This window comes from Trachypithecus francoisi, unplaced genomic scaffold (assembly GCF_009764315.1).
Source record: "Trachypithecus francoisi isolate TF-2019V2 unplaced genomic scaffold, Tfra_2.0 Lachesis_group9, whole genome shotgun sequence".
NCBI classification, from domain to species: domain Eukaryota; kingdom Metazoa; phylum Chordata; class Mammalia; order Primates; family Cercopithecidae; genus Trachypithecus; species Trachypithecus francoisi.
The window spans coordinates 43,293,436-43,314,722 of NW_022681474.1; the positions used below are offsets into that span (position 1 = coordinate 43,293,436).

At 50.6% G+C, this 21,287-nt stretch overlaps 1 long non-coding RNA gene across 1 annotated transcript; it reads left to right on the top strand.

The window, feature by feature from the left end:
- The first annotated feature begins 946 nt into the window (after positions 1 to 946).
- Positions 947 to 7,319, top strand: LOC117082497. The gene is made up of 3 exons (XR_004436633.1): positions 947 to 956; positions 4,538 to 4,542; positions 6,936 to 7,319. It is a non-coding gene; the product is annotated as an uncharacterized LOC117082497 (long non-coding RNA).
- Positions 7,320 to 21,287: the final 13,968 nt, after the last annotated feature.

The window sequence follows — 21,287 nt, forward strand, 5'->3', positions numbered from 1 at the left end:
TCCTAAAGATGGAGAAACTGAGACCCGGATGAGGAAATGGAGTTATCCAAAGTCACGTGGGCTAAGATTCCAGAAGTCAGAGGCAGGAGAGACTAGAAGGAAGGAGGAGACTGGGCAAGTCAGCCAGGAGTTCCAGCAGAGAATGTGGAGACAAATCCCAGAAGAGGCTCAACAAGAGCAGAAATAGCCCCAATCTCAGGGTCCATATCTGAGACCTTGGCCATGGGGCCACGTCTCCTGGAGCCGCAGTGGGGATGATGCTTACCTGCCCCACAGGATTACTGGGAGGATGAGGGAATACTTACTGTAAAGTCCTGTGCACGTGGAGATGGTACCAGGGTCCAGAAAGAAAGTGACTTTGGGGCAACAGTAATGGGCTACACTGATCAGAGCACTGACTGTGTGCTGGGAACTGCTTAACAATAATGCTCAGAGTAGGTATTTTTCATCCCCGTCTTACAGACAAAGAAACTGAGTTCAGTAACTTGCCCAAGAGCTCACAGCTCTGAAGAGGTGACAGGGATCAAGACTTTTATTTTTGTTGTTGTTGTTGTTTAAGACAGAGTCTCGCTCTGTCACCCAGGCTGGAGTGCAGTGGCACAATCATAGCCCACTGTAGCCTCAACCTCCCAAACTCAAGCAATCCTCCCACCTCAGCCTCCCAAGTAGCTGGTACCACAGGCACCGCCACCACCATACCAGGCTAATCTTTTTCTTTTGCTTTTTTTTTTTTTCTTTGAGATGGAGTCTCACTCTTGTTGCCCAGGCTGGAGTACAATGGCACCATCTCGGCTCACTGCAACCTCTGCCTTCTGGGTTCAAGCAATTCTCTTGTCTCAGCCACCCAAGTAGCTGGGATTACAGGCATGTGCCACCACGCCCAACAAATTTTGTATTTTTAGTAGAGATGGAGTTTCTCCATGTTGGTCAGGCTGGTCTCAAGCTCCTGACCTCAGGTGATCTGCCTGCCTCGGCCTCCCAAAGTGCTGGGATTACAGGTGTGAGCCACTGCACCTGGCCAATTTTTTTTTCTATTTTTTGTAGAGACAGGGTCTTGCTGTGTTGTCCAGGCTGGTCTTGAACTCCTGGGCTCAAGGATCCTCCTGCCTCAGTCTCCCAAAGTACTGGGATTACAGGCATGAGCCACCACACTCAGCCAATACCCTTAGTCATACACAAGAGGGCCTGAGGCAGACCCAGATTTGGGGTGCTCATCTCTGAGAAGGCAGTGGGTGGAAGAAGTTCTTATCTAGGAGATGCAGGGCCCCCCAATCTCATGCCCTTCCCTTTGTACAATGCTTTGCACTAGCAGTATGAGCCCAGCCAGCTTCCCAGGAGTACAGGGAGAAGATGTTGTGAGTGGGACCTTTGAGATGACCGCATGGCACTTCATAGCTGGCATAGCTGTCCTAGTTATGTATGGCTGCATAACAAATCAACTGTATACCTAATGGCACAAAATGATTTTATTATGTGCCCAGATTCTGTGGGTCAGCGGTTCAGACAGAGCGCAGCAGGAGAGATTTGTCTCTATTCCATGATTTCTGGGATTTCAGGAAAAACTAAAACAGCTGAGGATGTTAGATGGCTAAGCTCAGCTGGGACTGTTGACTAGAGCACCTAGACATGGCCTTTCCGTGTGACTTGGGCTTCCTCACAACACGGCAGCTTCAGGACAGTGAATCTTCCTACTTCTTTACATGGTGGCTCAGGGCTCCAAGAGTGAGTGTTCCAGCAAACAAAGTAGAATTTGCAGGGGCATGGTCTGTACTCACTTAGTGTCATACTCTATGGGGTGAAAAAGTCACAAATCTTCCCAGATTGAAGGAGAAGGGACATAGACCCCATCTCTCCATAGAAGAAGTGTCAAATAATTTGTGGCCATGTTTTTTTGTTGTGGTAGTGGTTTTTTGTTTCTTGTTTTGTTTTGTGTTTTTTTGTTTTGTTTTGTTTTGTTTTGAGGCGGAGTTTCGCTCTTGTCACCCAGGCTGGAGTGCAATGGTGCAATCTCAGCTCACTGCAACCTCTACCTCCCAGGTTCAAGCAATTCTCCTGCCTCAGCCTCCTGAGTAGCTGGCATTACAGGCATGTGCCACAATGCCTGGTTAATTTTTTTTTGTATTTTCAGTAGAGATGGGGTTTCACCATGTTGGTCAGGCTGGTCTCGAACTCCTGACCTCAGGTGATCCACCCACCTTGGCCTCCCAAACTGCTGGGATTACAGGTGTGAGCCACCACGCCTGGCCTGTGGCCATGTTTTAACACCACCACAATTGCCATGGGTTGCCAGGCAGCCTGGCAGAGGAACACTGCAGGGATCTGTCCCTTCATGGCAGATTCAGAAAGGCTGAAGGGCGTTACGGTCAGTCGGGGAAGACCCAGGAGCCACTCAGGCCCACACAGACCTCTCTCTGTGCCACTGGCCTCTTGCATCCCTCCTTTGACTGTGACATTCTCTCCTAGAGGGATCAGGAGGGCAGACCAGGCACTCAAAAAGGCAAGGGCCACAGTAGGGTCACCTTGAGTGAACCATGTGATGTCTGGGAGCTTTGGGTTCCTTGCCTGCATCATGGCAGACGTTTCTTCTCTCCCAGGGTTCTGGGGAGGAACAGAGGAGAGAACATATACGAAACCCAGTCAACCAGTAGGTTCCTGGCCAACACAGGTTTCCTTCCAAGGGGAATGGGGTGGGGTGGGGGTGCCACAGGCAGGGAGAAGTTCTGAGGGCGTGACTCACTGGGTTCTCTCCCAGGGACTTAACCAGGGTGGCGTGTCTGCACTTGAAGCTGCAGCAGGCACCTCTCAGGCCTGTGGCTCCCAGCTCTAATTACAGATTTCTGGACATGTTTCCTGTTTGGGAGCTGGCAGTGTCCCCACAGAGGATCCACAGATAATGAGCAGCTGGCTTCAGAGGCTCCATTCATGGGGCACTGACCTGGGAGCAGAACCAAGCAGGCCCACCTCAGAGAGCAGAAGGCCCTCAAAGGTCATCTGGTCTCAGTCCTTCCCCACATTACACTCATACAGGACCAACACCATGACCACCATGACCCAGTCTCTGCTTGCATAGTTCAGTGATGGGCAGCTCACCACTTCACAGCCAGCCTGCTAATCTCCAGACATCACTCAGGACAGCACTGGCAGCACTTCCCAAATCAGTTTGTTCTTTAACCTCTAGCTATTGATCCCCAGGTCCACTAAGAATAATGAAACATGGAACAGAAGAAGGGTGCAGCCCCTGGGATCAAGAAGAACTGGCTTTGGTTCCAATCTTGGTTTTTATGCTTGCGGCCTTGGTCTCTTTCAGCCTCAATATTTTATCTATAAAATAAGAATAATACTACCCAGTATGAAGGGCTGCTGGAAGAGTGGAAGGTCATAACACATGTGAACACACCTGGTACACAATAGACGCCAAGTGCATGCAATTTCTTCCCCCTTCCCTCTTGGACCCCTGCATTAGGTAGTTTTTTTAGGATTATAGATCAGAGACACACTCAGATTCAAGTAAGTGATTGGCCTGAAGACCATGGGTACACTTGGAGGATAAATGGGACAGAGGCCATCTCCTCTGCCACACAGTGGTGCCTCACCGCAAGCTGGAGGAGCCCGGGCTCCTGAGCCTTCCCGTTTCAACTTCCGAGTGCAGCTGAAAGTCTATTGAATGAAAAGAGGGTGGATGGCTGGCTGGATGGATAGATGGGTTGACAGATGGATGAATGGACAACGGAACCATTTAAATACGTTTCTAAAACCTGCCAGGAAACACCCACCCCTTTTAATTCTAGCCAAACTGGGTGTCATCTTTTTGTTGAGAAATAGAGTAAAGCAGTGATATTTAAACTTTTCTAAGCATCAAAAGAGGGCTGGTGAAACAGATTCCTGGGTCCTGCCTCCAGAGACGTTAATGTTCTAGGGTGGGGCCTGAGATGTTGCACTTCCAACCAGCTCCCAGCTGTGGCTGAAGCTGTTGCTCCACAGGCCACACTTTGACTGTGGTGGAAGAAAGCAGACAGTCGACTTACAACACCCTTTGGAAAACAAGCACAGGAGCAAGATGAGGTCACCTGGCCTGGGAGAGTTCAGCAGGAGGGAGAAACAAAGTGCCCCTCCCAGCCCAGGGGTGGAAAGTGGGTTATGACACCAGCCCCTGCCTCCCACCTCTTCAAATCTTCTGCTCTCCATCTCCAGCCTGGGATCTCTTAGAAGCCCTTATGACACCACAATGGCTTCATGGCAGATAGGGCTCTGGTCCAGAAGATAACACCTCCCCACAGGAGTTCAGGCTGCACGGAAATCTCAATAAACAGGGCGGAGTGTGCAGAGAGTGAGGCAGGCCACACACTCACTACAGGCCTTCCAGCAAGGGCTAGAAGGCCTAGATAGAAGAGTGTAATCTTCTGGCTTCCCAGACACACACACTTGCACACGCACACACACACATAGAGGAGGGCCCAAACCTCTCCCCTAGACACCCAGGACTTCCTTGTTGTGGGTCCCATGGCTGATGGTAGCAGGGCCTCAGTTTAATATTCAGGTAAGGTACTAACTTGCTGTATGGCCTTAAACATGTGCTTTCTGTTTTCTGGGTCTTATTTTCCCATCTGTAAAACAAGGTAGATGGACTAGGTCTCGCCTAGGGAAGGTACTGACCTTACCTGAGCCACTGATATGTTTATTAACTTTTTTCTCCAAAATATTTGACTGAGCAATTCCTGTGAACCAGGACCTGATCTATAGCACTGCACAGGAGATGAAACAAAGCTCATGCCTCAGGGAGCTGGCCCCATGCTTTGCACCAAATGCCAGATTTCTATTATCTCATTTTGCCTTTACTACAGTCACCCACGGGAGTTGGGTGCCATCATCCCTGCTTCACAGATAAGAAAACTGAGGCACCGGCAGGGTGTGGTGGCTCACACCTATAATCTGAGCATTTTGGGAGGCCGAGGTGGGCAGATCACTTGAGGTCAGGAGTTCAAGACCAGCCTGGCCAACATGGTGAAACCCCATCTCTACTAAAAATACAAAAATTATCCAGGCACGGTGGGGCATGCCTGTAATCCCAGCTATTCGGAGGGCCAAGGCAGGAGTATCACTTGAACCTGGGATGTGGAGGTTACAGTGAGCTGAGATCACACTACTGCACTCCAGCCTGGGCAACAGAGAAAGACTCTGTCTCAAAAACAAACAAACAAACAAAAAAGAGGCAGGGCTGGAGTTTACCCTGTCAGCGTTTCCACAGGCCGTCATATAACCCTGAGACCTCCAGTCTTGACCAAGCCCATGTCCTCTAGCTCTCTGCTTGGGTGAGGGTCATCCCCTCCTCAGCAACCTTCCATCAGCCTCCAAAGTCCACACCCCACAAGGAAGCAGAAAGATAGGAGGCTGCAGGGAAGGTGGTTCATACTCCCTGCCCAGATTTGGAGGTTTCAGGCTGGGCTGAGGCTTCTACTTCCTCCCTGCTGAGAGGACAGCTCCAGGCCAGGCTGCTCCCTTGGCACAGGGTGCCCTGAATCACAGGTGCTCTAGGAGTGCTGCCAGGTTCTTTTCAGGCCCCCCATCCCCACCCACCCTGCTCGTCATTCACCCTGAGTGCCCATACATGACCTGAGAGGCAGAGGGAGCCCATCCCTCGGGTGTTAACGCTGCATGGCATCAAAAAATGAGACCAGTCCTGCATCTGCACACTTACCCACAAGATTGCAATCCAGAAACTAGAAAGAGGCTATTTTAACTTCAACTTGCAAGGAAGTTTAGTGTCACTATGGAAAATAAACTTGATGTTGAGCTACATAGGGTGGGACTCAGCACCACCATGATCCTGTCAGTGCTCGGGGTGTAAAGGTCTCAGCCAGCCTTGGCTCGATGCCTCACTTTCCCACTTTGAAGATGTGCCCAATCATTTTACACCGCCTGGAAAACTTCTCCTTTCCCTTCTGCCTCCCCAGAATGCTCATTTTTCGTGGCTTCATTTACCTACTGCGTCCTCCAGGAAGCTGTTTTTAGCCTCAGCTGCCCCCAAGTCAGCTCCAAGTTCCACCACTGGACGGCTGAGCTCTGGGAACCCAGTGTCCTGCCTAGGCTGTTTGCTGGAGTCCTCTGGCCTTCATCAGGGTAAGGAAGATCACCGCACTCACAAGAGGTCCTGCAGGGGCTTCAGGCACCACCTGAGTCACTGCTTTTCTTTGGGGGCCTGCAAAGTTAGAAGGCAGTATTTGCCTTTTACGCTGACTGATGCAAGCATACAGCGGCATTTTCTAGAGGATTCAAGACTGCGACTCTCAAAAAGTCGAATGCAGAAAGAAGCACACAGGAGAACCCAGTTGTCTACTCTGAAGTGAATCACCAGAGAGATTCAAAAAAACCTAAAGGAATGTCACTCTTCTGCTCAAGTTTCTTTGTTTTAGGAAAATAGTTATTTTTTATGAAAAATATATGTTAACTTGTAGTGTTTATTCTTGTTGCTGTTAAATAATAAATATTTTGTAATTTCTCAGTTTTAATTTTTAATGTGGTAAATATCCAGAGATACTTAACAATATTTTGCCTAAACCAAAGCTCTTTCGGGTCCTCAACAACTTTTCAGAGTGTGACAGGGTCCTGAGGCCAGGCTTGAGGACGGCTGGCGGAAGTGCCCCGCCCACCACAGCTGACTGGATGAGGGGCGGGGCCTGACCAGAGGGCAACCAATCCAGAGGCAGACTGTGGTGTGGGACTCGGCAGGGGTTGAGGGGAGGAACCCGGCTGTGCACGCTGAACTGGAAAGGCAGCCAAGGGAGAGGGCCTGTAAGGAGGCCTGGAGGGAAGCCAGGGAAGAATTGGGGCCACAGAGCAGCCACGTCTATAAGGAGCAGGGGCTGAGGTCCCGGCCAGATACACAGGAAGAAATGAATGCAGGAGACGGTGTGCAACAGAAAGAAGCAGAGAAGCAGCGGAGACGGAGGTACCTGGGGATGATGCTGGGACTGAAGCTTCAGGGACTTGTGGCAGATGCACAGGGTGCCTCTGACTCCCTGGAGCTCCACACCGCAGCCCCAGCTCTGTCTGCACTCCACTGCTTTGATTCACCCAGGACCCCACAATGAAACTCTTTTCACTCAACCCTCCCGTACTTGAGGTCAGCTGAACACCTCTTTTCTGCTCAACCAAAATAGCCTTGAGTTCTGTCCTGGCTCTGGGATCCAGCGGTCCCCTCGCAGTCAACATGGAGATGCTGAGTGCAGCTCATCACGAGGACTGACATCATCACATATGTCAGGGCCTGGCATGTGCCGGGCCCTCAACAGGTGTGGCTAATATTAGCATGCTTGCTCCTGCCTCTACTGCTACTGTCATTATTAGCGGTGGTATTAATATCACAGCAGGAAATGGTCTCCAAGGTCACAGAGCTTAAGCTCTCAGTTTTACCGAGGGATGAACAGCAAGGCCAGGAGCAGGTCAGAAGCAGAACTGGAACCAGAGCCCACTCTCCTGTCCTGTGACAGTGTAAGCTCCCTAGGGGGAGGGGCCATCCAGCAACTCCACATCCACACAACCGTCCATTCCTCTTCTCAGAAGTCATTTCTTTCAACACATCCCATGGGCTCTGTGCCAAGTGTTATCTCTCCACAACAGGGTTTGGTCCAGAATTGGTTCAATCAATGTTTGTAGATCGATCCTTGGCCTCTCCCATCTGGCTAGACACAGGGAATCCAGGCCAGAGGTGGGGGTTGGAAAGGGTTCCATGAGCCTTCGCCATGAACACTAGTCACCAAAACATCTATTACTCCCAGCAGCTCTCTTGCACCCACCGCCTGTCCTGAGTTTTTTGGTGGTGAGCAGGGCCTGAATCCTCATCCCTTTAGCAGGGGAGGAAACAAGGCCCAGAGAGGTATAGTGCCTGTCTCAGGACACACAGCGAGAGCCAGGGATGGAAACACAGGTCTGTCAATGCAAGTTCCTGATTCCAGAGTGAGCTGAGATGTGTCAAGAATGCCTGACAGTAGGTAGCTGAGAGCAGGGTCTCAGGGGTGGGCAGAGGGGAGGGTCAGAGAGGGGCATTCCTGGGGTGTGGGCATCACAGAATCCAAGCCCCTGAAATAGCCACTTCTTCTACTGTCTGATAGCTGAACAGCTCCAGCTTCAAATACTTCACACTCAAATAGTGGGACATCCATACCAGAAAAATCCTGGCTGGCCTGCAAAGGAAGAAAGATGGGGCCACTGGCCTTGCAGAGCCTCCCATCCCAGACAGGGTGGAGTGAGGAGAAAAGGCGGCGGCCGTGCTCAGAGCTCCACGACAGAGCTCCTGGGCAGGAGCTAGGTGGGCAAGCAGAAAGGTGGGGAGGCCCTGCCTACAGAAGCAGCAGCCTGAGTGAGCGCTGGGAGCCTGCAGAAGAGGAGGTTGGAGCCCAGCAGTCTGGGCGGAGATGAGGCCAGGTCTGGTGTGGGGACCCGTTATGCCCTCTCTTCCCACCCCGTACTTCTCAGTCCCAGCTAGAAGCATGATGTATTTCCCCAGCTAGATGCGAGGCTCCCTGAAGGCAGGCCTGGGGTGCTGAATTCAGAGCCTGGCCCAGAACAAGTGCTCAGTAACTATGCGGAGTGGGTGACAGCAGATACAGGCTAGGAGGGCCTGGGATAACTCTGAAAACAGAGCTTCTGTGCAATAGCAGGCTTAGCCCTTGTTTCCTGATATACTTTGGCTGTTGCCACCAAGTGGGAAAGGGAGTGGCCGGTGGGGGTATCTAGAGTAGGGGAGTAACCTGACAACAGAGGTGTCAGCAAGGCCCAGGAAAAGGTCAGGGCCCCATCCTGCAGGAGCAGTTCTGCTGGCAGCTGGGGCAGGCTCCCAGGTCCAGTGACGCCCCATGCTCCACTGGAGGGATGAGGCCACAAGGCTGGTCTTTGCCCCCCCACTGGAGTCTGAGGCTCCAGCAGCTGATCTGGGTCAGCTTGACAGACAGCTGGATCTGGGAATAAGCCTTCCTCACTAGGCTAAAGGACGAGCAATGCTGCTGGGGCCTGATGTGCATGCAGGGAGAAGCCTGGGGTACCGTAAGTGCTGCCCAAGGACAGCTCCTCTTACACCTATCCCTGGTCCAGTTCCCTCGTTGTCCTTAGCAAGTGGGACACCAACTGAAGCCTCTGAAGTCTCCAAGGTGGGGCCATCGGCTGAGGCCCACAATGACGTCTGTACTTCCCCAATCACAAACAGGCATGCACACACCCACAGGCACACACTCACACACACATGCCCAGCGTGGGCTCTATGCAGGCGGGGCCCTGCTGCAGGAAGGGCTGCTGCGGCCGCCAGGCAGCAGGCCCCGCACAAAGGCAGAGGGTTGGGGGGCGGTGTTGGCAGCGCAGGAGTGGGGGAGGGCTGCGAGGGATGTGGCTCAGAGCCTAACAGGCCACCAGCAGCCGCGGCATCTGCTTTTTCTCACCTCTAAAGGGAATCGATTTGTCTCTGACTGATTTCCCTGACATCTAGTTTTCTTCTCCGCCCGGCTGTCAGCCCAGCCACTGCACACAGGGAAGTGCGGGGGGGGCACCCTGACCGCCTGCCTGCCAGCCTCTCTACCGCCTCACTACACCACCCCCGCACACATACACCACACGCTGCACTCACACTCACACGCCCGACAGAGAAACCCACACCCCACACCCGCACCACAGCCTCCCGTCCAGACACCCACACTCCCACCTGACAGACAGACCTGCCACACACGGTACAGACATACGTAGACAGACGCATGCGCAAGCGTGCACACACACACACAGTACAAACACACACACAGACAGACCTGCCACACACGGTACAGACAGAGGTATACAGACACTCTTTCACACACACACACAAACACACACTCCCACCCCACAGACAGACATGCCACACACGGTATAGATACTCACACATACACACACACCACACAGTACAAACACACACAGAGACACATGCAGGCATATCACACACAGAAAGATGGATACACACACACATAGACCCACACACAAAGCCTCCACACTGACATCCCAAAGCACCCCAGAGTCATCACCATAACCCACACACACACTCACACACACACACTACATTACCACTCTCAGATACCAAAAGGGACACGAGCACACACAAGCCTCATACTCCCAGATGGCCCCAACACTCACACACCTCACATATTCACACAGCCACACAGGCTGCATCCCTGCTCACACAGCTACACACATCACACACACACTCACACTCCCTGATCCCCACCAACACTCCCCTCGACATGAGCAGCCACAGTCATGCACACCCACACAGTCCCAGGCCACATGGGCACTCCTCACTGTCCCCGCCCACCCCAGCAAGTCCTACTTCATTGTGGAGCTGCCTGGCCCCCCGAGAGCAGTAACGGCCCCTTTGGTGGAGGGAGATATAGGTGTGGCCCAAAGAGGTGGGCAGGGCCTGGCTGGGGGGCACTGGAGACCCCAGGGTGCTGCTCATCTGGACAGGCTCGTTGCAGGGCAGCCTGGGTGAGGAACTGGACCCTGGCAGGGCTGCAGTGATTTGGGGCAGGGGTGGGGGTGCCAAGTGCTCAAGATTACCAGGATCGAGCCAAGCTTTTCCAGCACAAGGTCAGGGCTTCCCAGCACCCCAAAGGATGCTGGGAACAATAATGATGGCGGTGAGCCAGTCAACAATAACGATGGCGGTGAGCAGAACAAGGATAACACAAACTGATCCTCTCTGTGTCCACAAAGCATGTTCCCATCTGTGATAGCTCTAGATTGGATCCCGGAAACATCCACTGGGGTTGGCATTATTCCAACCTCACAGATGAGGAAACCTAGATCTGAATCTGGAAAGGGACTTAACCAGGGTGCTGTGTGGGCAGTGAATTTAGACCTGGAATCCAGGTCTCCTGATTCCCTGGCCAGAACTCCAACCAACCAACCAACCAACCAGAACTCCAGATAATGGTCTGTCTGTCCTCAGAATCCTCCTAAGGCCATCCACACTGGCACCACCTGCCTAGGGAACACTAAGGAAGCCCTCAGCATGAGCCCTGGCAAGGCGCAAGTGCATGTGTACGTGTGTATGCAAGGTGTGTGAAGCTGTGCATGATTGTGAAGGCATGTGGCAGGTGTGGGCAGCAGGCCCCACAAGTGGGTGTTGGGAGACGGCATGTTTATGTAGGTCATATGTGACTGTGTAGGTGGGAGAGCGGTGTGTGTAGGGATGTGCTGCCAAGGGGATCCAGGTGCAGTTGTGGGTTTGTGTGCATGCGAGGGTGCTTATAGGAGAGACCATGTGAGGGTGTATGTATCCATGGGAGAGGTGATGTGTGTGCCCCAAGAACACACCAGCTTGTGTGAGCATGGCAGTGCACACCATCACAAATGTGCTGACCACGGGGCATGCTCCAGATTAGGGGGCGGCTCCCCCCACACACCTGTCTGTCTGCTGGTCGCCTCCCCTCCCCTGGGGTTTATCTGGCCCAACAGCCTTACTCGCAGCCCAGGCAGCAGATAATTGATTAATAGAACTGGTGCTTGGCTCTTCAAGGTCTGGCTGGAGATAAGCAGAGACTCGAGTACCAGCGAGAGCGGGTGCTGAGGATTCGGGGCTACGCTCAGAGCCCACAAACCACAGATGCCCCCGTCCCCAGCCTTCGCCCACCTCCCCCTCATACCTGTGGTCCACACACCCACCATGGTAGCACATGCAGGGCAGGAGCCCACAGTAAGCCACAGAGTTCAGAGCTGGGCAGGCCCCACCTCCCACCCTGCCTGCCTCAGAAGCTGAGCTGAGCAATGAATGGCTGCTGAGCAAATAACCTCCCAGCTGGGAGTCCACTCACTCACCACTTCCTTCACACATCCATTCTTTCTAGCACCTGACCTAGCACCTACCAGATAGGGGGTACAGGTGGCACCAGGAGCCCCAGAGGCCAGGCAGACACAATCCTACCTTGGGGCCATCACAGCCCTTGGGGCCTCTGAGGACCCTCCCAGGCCAGCAAGACACATGAGGAGACAATAACATCAACCCCAAGGCCCAGTCACATAAGGAGAAGCCACGAGCTCAGACCTGCAGTTCTTTTCACCGGGCCCCTGGCAGGGGTCAGAGGGGAGGGATATTTGAAAATGAACACGCACGGCATGTCCAGGAGCACCAGACAGGAAGGCTGCCCCCACCCCACTGACTTCCTGTTCTGTGCCAGACACTGTGCAGCAGAGCTGTGTAGGGGGCTTGTCCTGCTACCTGCCAGCAGCCCTGTGAGGTAAGCACTGCTACTCTCCAAGGTAAGGGCCTGAGAGAAATGAGGGCAGACAGATAAGGTTCCAGAAAGACCCTTCCCTTAAGGGTACAAGAGAAAGAGGCCATGACTGTCAGCAGAGAACGCCCAGCTTCTTCCAGGGCTCTTTCCAAGCTACAAGGAAACCCCCAGGGCCAGACGCTTGAGATGGTTAGGGCTTCCTGGAGGGAAGGCAAGAAGGACAGTGGGGACATCTGTCCCTAGCTCAGGTGCAGGGGGCAAACTCATGGCCCCTTGCTGTTTCGGGTGTGGGCATATATCTGCAGCTTCAAGAATGCCACCTCGGGAGCCGGGAACCTTCTGGACTTGACAGTCATCCATCCCCTCAAGGAGCAGCAATGGCCAGATGGTCTCTGGGGCAGCTGCTGCCTCTACCCTCCTAGGCAGTCTTCTGCAGCATTCCCACCATCATGGCCTGGCCCCAAAATGGCGCCCCAACGGTCTCCTTCAACATAGCCTACTTTAGACCCTTAATTTGGAGAACTATCAAAGGCCAGGGCCAGAAGGCCTGTGGGACCTCCCTTTTTTTTTCAGTGGAGACACTTCAGCCAGAGACAGCAGGCAGCAGGCTGGCTTCTGGTCACCAGGCAGGTACACAGCAGGATTGGGATTTGAACTCAGGCCTCCTGATGCTCAACTCAACCTTACAGAGAGTACAGGGGCTAAAGCCATCTCATGTGAGACCTAATTCATTTTCCATCCTTCTCTTTTTTTTTTTCTTTCTTTTTTTTTTTTTTTTTGAGGGGGGCGGGGAAACAGGGTTTTGCTCTGTCATCCAGGCTAGAGTGAGTGCAGTGTCACAATTATAGAGCTCACTGCAGGCTCCAACTCTTGGGCTCAAGTGATCCTCCTGCCTCAGCCTCCCCAGTAGCAGGATGACAGGTACACGCCACTACACCAGGGTAATTTTTCTTTTTAATTTTTGTAGAGACAGGGTCTTGCCATGTTGCCCAGGCTGGTCTTAAACTCCTTGCCTCAGGCAATCCTCCTGCCTCAGCCTCCCAAAGTGCTGGGATTACAGGTGTGAGCCACCACACCCAGCCTCCTTCTTTCCTCTTCTTTCTTCTACCACATCTCCTGCCCCTTATTCTTCACCTTCTACTCTTCTCCAAGCCCTGGCTCTTTTCTTCCTTTTTCTCATTTTTCCTTTTCCTCCTTCTTCTTCCTTCATCCTGCTTAAGTGAAACAATAAAATGTCCTCCTCTGGTTGCAGATAGGAGCATCTATCTGTGTGAGGGAGACCTCAGGGGCCTTATTCCCCGTTGTGGTGGGCAGCATAACAGCCCTCCCAGAGATGTCCACACCCTGATCCCTGGAGCCTGTGATTATATTAGGGTACATGTAAAGGAAAATTAAGGCTGCAGATGGAGTTAAGGTTGCTAATCAGCTGACCTCAGGATGGGGAGATTAGCCTGGATTATGTGGGTGGGCCTGAGGAAATCACAGGAGACAGGAAATGGAAGAGGGAGGCAGAAAAGAGAGACCTAGAGAGGTGCAGCGTGGGAGGGACCCGGCCTGACACTGCTGGCTTTGAGGATGGAAGACAAGACCTCCTCTAGAAGCCAGAAAGACAAAGCCTTGGACTCTCCTTTAGAGCCCCCAGGAGGATTGCGCCCTGCTGACACCCTGACTGTAACGCAGTGGTACCCATTTTGGAGTTCTGGCCTCGTAACTGTAACTCCTGTTGCTTCACATCACAACTTCAGTGGCCATTTGTTACAGCAGCATAGGACATGAACACACCATTCTACACCTCCCACGGCCCCCCAGGTACATTTCTCCAGGGATGGGGACTCCCTCCAACTCAGCCAGCTCCCACTGCTACCAAATCCCTCCCCATGGGATCCAAAATTGTCCTCCTTGGAGCTACTTTCCAAAGCATCCACTCTGTACGCCCTGGGCCCCTCTCTGCTGATTTAAGGCAGTGATCATGGGATCAATTCCCTCCATCCTTTTCTTCTCTTCGCCTGGCACTCCCCAGAATTCTTTTCTGATTGCTCTGCCAGAAACTCCCCTCAAAGAAATATTTCCTGCTCCAAGCTTCCCTCAGAGTTCCAGGAGTCATCCATGCCCAAGCCAAAGTTCTCAGGAGCATAGACTCAGTCGACCTACCAAGGAGGCATTGAGTAGGATGGAGAGCATGGTTCCAGCTGGCTGTGTGGCCTTAGACAAAGCCATGGCCTCTCTGGACCTCTGACACCCCATCTGTACATGGGATAAAATCCTGTGAGTTTGGAGGAGGCCCTTGGGACAGAGTGGGTCTTGCCCTCTCTGATTTTTTTGCCAACACAACTCTCAAGCACCTGCCTTCTCTCTGTGTTGCTTGTCATTAGCAGGAGAGGAAAGAAGAGGAGAGGAGAACAGAGAAGGAGAAGGAGAAGGAGAAGGAGCAGGAGAAGGAAGACATCCGTCCCTACAGAAATTGTATTCAAGTGTTTTATTGTATGCTCTGGCTCGGGCAGCACCTTAGTTAATGGTGTGTCAGATGATGGTACAAATTTATGGCTGAAGGTTTACATCACAGACAGCTGGAATGAATGACAATAAATTAATTTAAAGTGCTACCAAAGTGTTCCCCAAAGTATATGTGCTTATGAGCTCTGGGCTAATAATTTATAAATGCATGCCTTTTATAATCCCGGTCTTAAGTCTTGAAAGCAGCTAGTTAAAAAGCAGTCACATGACATAAATTATTTTTATTAATATCACAAGTGCATGATTAGGGTGGTGGGAATGGTGGTCACCACCAGTCCATGGTTTCTGTAGCCAAGCATCTCGTCCTTTCTCCCCATCCTCTGGCTCTGAGAGGAGAGGACCTCACCATCTCAGGGTCCCAGGTCCCTGGCACAGCTACCAGGGCCTAAGCTAGTGCTCCCACATCCTAACCCTCCTTTCCTGGGTGTGGAAGGACACTCTCATCCAATATGGGTTTCCTCTTCTAATGCTTCCTGCTGCTCAGATGCAGGGAGCCAATATCTCTGCATGTGCATGCAGACAGTCAACACAGACATTCACACAAACTCAGAGAGAGAGAGAGAGAGAGACTTGCTGAGTCTCAGTTGCTTCACTTGTAAAATGGGCATCACATCATTGACCTCACAGGCCCCTTGGGAGAATTGATTAAGGCTATATATTAGCACTCAATGAAATATATTGTTATTAGAGGCTGTCTCTACCTACCTACTGTACAAGGAGATGGAAATGTACAAAGTGGTTTATACAACCAGGAACAAAACGCTTTTCTCTAATGCAAATCCCAGTAGTGCCCTGGAACCCTAGCCCTGCCATTTTCTCAGTGGATCCATCAGTGATTCTCTTGTAGGTGCACCCTGTCTTGTGCTGCATTAAAGATTACCCAGATGCTTTGCAGCTCTTCTCACCAAAAGATGAGATCTATTTCTCCACTCCTTGATTTTGGGCTGGCCTGTGACTCACTTTGACCTGTAGAATATGGTGGCAGTGACCCTGTCACTTCCAAGACTGGATCTTAAGATATGTGTAGCTTCTTTTTGTTTTGTTTAGTCTCGCTCTGTCACCCAGGCTGGAGTTCATTGTCGAGATCTCAGCTCATTGCGATCTCCACCTCCTGGGTTCAAGTGATTCTCATGCCTCAGCCTCCCAGGTAGCTGGGACTATAGGAACCCACCACCGCACCCGGCTAATTTTTGCATTTTTAGTAGAGATGGGGTTTCACCATGTTGCCCAAGCTGGTCTCGAACTCCTGGCCTCAAATGATCTCCCTGTCTCGGCCACCCAAAGTGCTAGGATTATAAGTGTGGGCCACTGCGACTGGGCAACTATGTCTAAGTTTTAAATTAAACTTTATCATAGGTGTGTATGTTTACGAAAAAATATAGTATACATAGGGTTTGGTACAATCCATGGTTTCAGGTATCCACTGGGGTTTTGGAACGCATCCCCCAGGGATGAGGTGGGACTACTGTAAGTGGCTGTTGTCCAAAGGCCCTAGGTTTGAGGCCGGAATGCCCCTCTGTAGCAGCTCTTCCAGTCAGCTCATAGACATGCCCAAGCCTCTCGTCTGAAGTTCCACTTGATCTTGATCCCGTGTTCCTCAGCAGCTCCAGCCTTCATTCACTTCCCCACTGGCTCCCCTTCCACCACTCCTCCAAGAGAGTAGTCTCCAAGGTCACCAAGGCCTGGTTGTGCCTGAGTCCTACGGTTGATCTGATTTGCCTTCTTCCTGGGGTCCGCTGCCTCTCTTTTCAACACTTTCCCCCTTGCTCCTCTCGGTCCTCACCTCAACTTTTCTGTGCCATTTCTTTCAGGCTGCTATGTACCCCTGTTCCTGCTCTTTCAATCCTGGGGCTCCTCAGGTCTCTGTCCTGAGCCCTGCACCCTGCGTCATTTCCACTCATTTCCAGGCAAGCTCATCGACTCCCTGTTAGACACCAAAATCTCCCAAGTCGCTGTACTCAGCCCACATTTCCTCTCCAGGCCAAAATGTTCAACTGCCTGCTACACTTTGCATTTGATCATCTTGCAATCACTTCAGCCTCCACAGTTCCCACATGTACTCATCATTACCACACTCTCTTCCCCTCCTCCCTCACTCGTCTTCCAAAGATTGGCACTGCCATCTATTCTGTTGCCTGAGTCCCAAATCTGGGATTCAGTCTCATTTCTCTCTGCACCCCACCTAAAATCAGTCACCAGATCCCGGCAAGTCAGCCTCTAAATTGATCTGACATCTATTGGTCCTACTGCTGTCACCTGTTCCCAGGCTACTGCCATCCCACACCGGACCTCCACCCACACCTGTGCGCTCAGTCCTTTCTCCACTTGGAGGCAGAGACCCTAATCACATCACTTTCTAACTCAGAGTCATTCCACAGATCCTGCTGCCTCTAGAACAGAAGCCACACTTGTCGATGTGACTTAGGTGCTCTCCGCATCTGTCCTAGGACCACCTCTCAGCCCCAAATCTGACCACTCCCTAGAGTCACACCAGATTTATTCCTCTAACCTGCTGCACACTCACAGACGGGTCTTGACACCTCTGCCTTTTTTGCCAGGACACCGTACCCTCCTCCATGGTTCAGCAGACACCACCTCCTGCAGGCCTTGACTTCCCCAGAGAAGTCTTATCTGGCCCCTACACCAGTGGCTGCCCTGCTGTCTACCCAACTACACCCTTGCCCTGCCCTGCTTTCCCTTCCCTCAGGACACGTTTCCCTTGATGTTAACTGCTTGGTGAGCTACTTGTCTTCTCAGCTGAATGGGCAGCTCCGGGTGCCCATTTATCGTGGCCTAGCATGGCATCTGGCATGAGTAGGCACTCAATAAATATTTGTGAATTAATGAATAATAAACGTCATCACCTTGCCTCCTCCAATCCCCATGAAAGCCTGATTTGAACAGATTTGTATAGGAGTCTCTGCCTTCACCTCCCTTTCACCTGCTCAGCCACTTGACACCCATCTGGGGAGCACCCATCCTGTGCCCAGCCCTGGGGTGGGCACACAAATCACAAAATAAATGGATTAACAATACTATTCAGAAATAAAAAAGACCAAACTGCCAACACACACAGTCACAGGGGCAAATCTCAAAAGTAATAGGCCAAGTAAAAGATGCCAGACACAAAGACTGCACGCCGGATGAGTCCATGTATGCAACATTCTAGAAAAGCCAAAATGATAGGAACAGAAAACAGATCAGGGCTCCCAAGGTGCACGTCACAAGAGGAAGAGTCAGGTGGCAGCTGAGTTGCCTTGTTTTTTTCTTTAGAGATAGGCAGGGTCTCACTCTGTTGCCCAGGCTGGAGTGCAGTGGCATAATCACAGCTCACTGCAGCCTCAACTTCCTAGGCACAAGTGATCCTCCCACGTCAGTCTCCCAAGTATTTGGGACTACAGCCATGCATCACCGTGCTTGGCTAATTTTTAAATTTTTTGTAGAGACAAGGTCTTGCCATGTTGCCTCGGCTAGTCTCAAACTCCTGAGCTCAAAGAATTTTCCCCCTCCCTTGGGCCTCCCAAAGTGCTGGGATTATAGGTATGAGCCACCGAGCCTGGCCTCGAGTTGCCTTTTTAAAACTAACCACATCATTCACCATCACTTCTGACACATTCTACTCATGGGAAGCAAGTCACTACAGCCAACCTATATCAAAGAGGAGAGGAATTAAAGTCCACCTTTTGATGGGATGAATGTGAAAGAATGCAGAGAACTGTTTATTGTTTGTTGTGTTGTGTGCGTTTGTTTTTGAGATGGAGTCTTGCACTTTGGCCCAGGCTGCAGTGCAGTGGCATGATCTCAGCCCACTGCAACCTCTGCCTCCCAGGTTCAAGTGATTCTCCCGCCTCAGCCTTCTGAGCAGCTGGGATTACAGGCGTGCGCCACCACGCCAAGCTAATTTTTGTATTTCTAGTACAGACGGGGTTTTGCCATGCTGGCCAGGTTCGTTTTGAATTCTTGACCCAGGTGATTCACCCACCTCGGCCTCCCAAAGTGCTGGGATTATATGTGTGAGCCACCAAGCCCAGTCTAGGGAACTGTTTTTAAACTGTCATAGTTTCCACTTGCCTGTCTGGCACCGTGGCCACAGACGCTAACACTCACAGTGTCTACAGGTAACAGAGCATCATGGACACCTGGTGGCCCAAAGGCAGCTCTTTTTCTTATTGTAAGAATATAATTATAATAATGTTAAAATAGTATTTGGGGAGAAGAGAAAATCAGCCCTCATTGCTACTTATTCTCTGGGTAACTATAAGTCATTTAGCTTCTCTATACCTCAGTTTTCCTGATCCATAAAACAGACATAATTCTAATTCCTAACACATAGTGTTACTATGAGAATCAAATGCAATAATTATGTAAAATGCTTAAAAAAACACATGATAATTCCTAATAACATTGCAGTCTCTCATGACCTGGCTGAAGGAATAAATAAGATAATCCATTAAAAGAGCTAGGAGGGCAGCGCATGGCACATGAAAATAAATCAGTTACATGTTATTGACATTATAGTTATGATAATAATTATTAGACACAGCTTCTCCAGGATAATGTGCAACCTCTTAGACTGCCATTCAAGGTCCTCTGAAAATCCATCCCTTCCTATCCCTCTGGTTCACTCTAGCTCTCTCTCCATAATTGCAGTGGCAGAATCATACGTCACTGCAGGCTGGAACTCCTGGGCTCAAGTGATCCTCCTGCTTCAGCCTCTGGAGTAGCTGAGACTACAGGCACATGCCACCACACCTGGCTAATTTTTTTTTTTTTTTTTTTTTTGAGATAAGGTCTTGCTTGTACCCACTGCCCAGGCTAGTCTTGAACACTTGGCCTCAAGTGCTCCTCCCACTTCAGCCTCCCATGCCCGACCACCATCCCTGAAAGTGCTTGAGTGTGCCTTGAACATACAACCTTCCCCTAAGTAGACCGTTCTCCCAATATACCCTCCTTCAGGCCTCTTCCTGGTGAACTTACATTATCACAAACATTGGACTGGGAGTCAAAAAGAATTGGTTGATAAGGTTTACTTTTTGCCATGCTATAGTAACCAGTGATCAGAAAAAAATAAAAATAAAAATAAACATAGAAGCACCTATTTTCACACAGAAGCATGGGCCAGTGATTCCTGAGAACAGGGACACAGATGAGATAAACTCTGATGGTCCAGTTTTCTCATTGGAGGCACATTTGAGATCACTGAATGAAGAGAGAATCCAGGTGGAGCACAACAGTCTCACTGAACTGACGAGACAGAGATTGGGGTCCAGGGAGCCTGAGGCTGCTAGAAGTTGTGGGCAGAGCACCAGAGAGGAAGGATCTAGGCAGAGAAAGAGTTCCAGAGATCTGCATAGGGGTCCTTTTGAGCCTGTAGCCAAATTATAAGCTGTGCATGCCTAGGGTGAGAATCGATGAGGCCAGGCAAAAACCAACTATCAGAGGAAATTGACTACCAGGAAGCTGAAGGGCTACAGGAGCTCATACAAAGTTGGGAGACTTGGAGTTCCAACCAATCAGGGTAAAGAAGGCTCATGGATCAACTTAATAAAGCTTGAAAATGAGCTTCAAGAAAAGCAACCCCATCCACAAGTAAACAGGTTACTTGCCTGTCAAAGCAGTATCTTTAATACTCTAAAGGAAGGCAACAAAACCCAAATACTAAGCAATGTCCAGCATCCATACAAAACTACCAGATGTGCAAGAAAGCAGGAAAATGTGACCCACAGCCAGAAGAAAAATAATTCAACAGAAACAGAACTAGGTGACAGAAATCATGGAATGAGCAGACAAATACATTAAAATAGCTATTACAATAATATTCAAGGATTTAAAAAATGAACATAATGAAGAAATAAATGAAAACCATGTAAAAGAAACAAAACTTCTAGAGCAGAAAAACACAATATATGAAATGGAAATTTAACAGGAAGGAATGAATAGCAGATACAGTGCAGACAAAAAGTTGTATGATCCTGAAGACAACAGAAATCACAAGGAAAATTAGAAAATGTTTTGAGTTGAATGAAAAAATGAAAACACAACATGTTAATATTTGTGAGATGCAGTTCAAAGAGTGGTGGAAGGGAAATGTTTGGCTTGAATTGCTTATATTAGTCAAAATGGAAATTCTAAAACATTTGTGCAGAAAAGAGAACAGGGCAGGCCTGAGACTACTGGCCTTAGAAAGGCCTTCTTATCAGGTTGGCCTTTGACTGGTGCTAAGGTTTGAGTCTATCCCCTCCAAAACTCATGTTGAAATTTGATCCTTGATGTGGCCTTAGTGAGAGGCGTTTGGGTCACAGGGGCAGATCTCTCATGAATAGTTAAGGCCCTCTCTCTCCAGATTACTTATCGCAAGAGCAGCTGGTTATAAAAGCAAGTTCAGCTTCCTAGACTCTCTCTTGCTTACTCCTCCGCCATGTGTTCTCTTTGCACACATGACCACTCAGCTCACATTTCTGCTTCTCTGCCACGTTTTGACCCAGCATGTGGCCCTCATCGGAAGCCAGCCAGATGGGGCACTAGGCT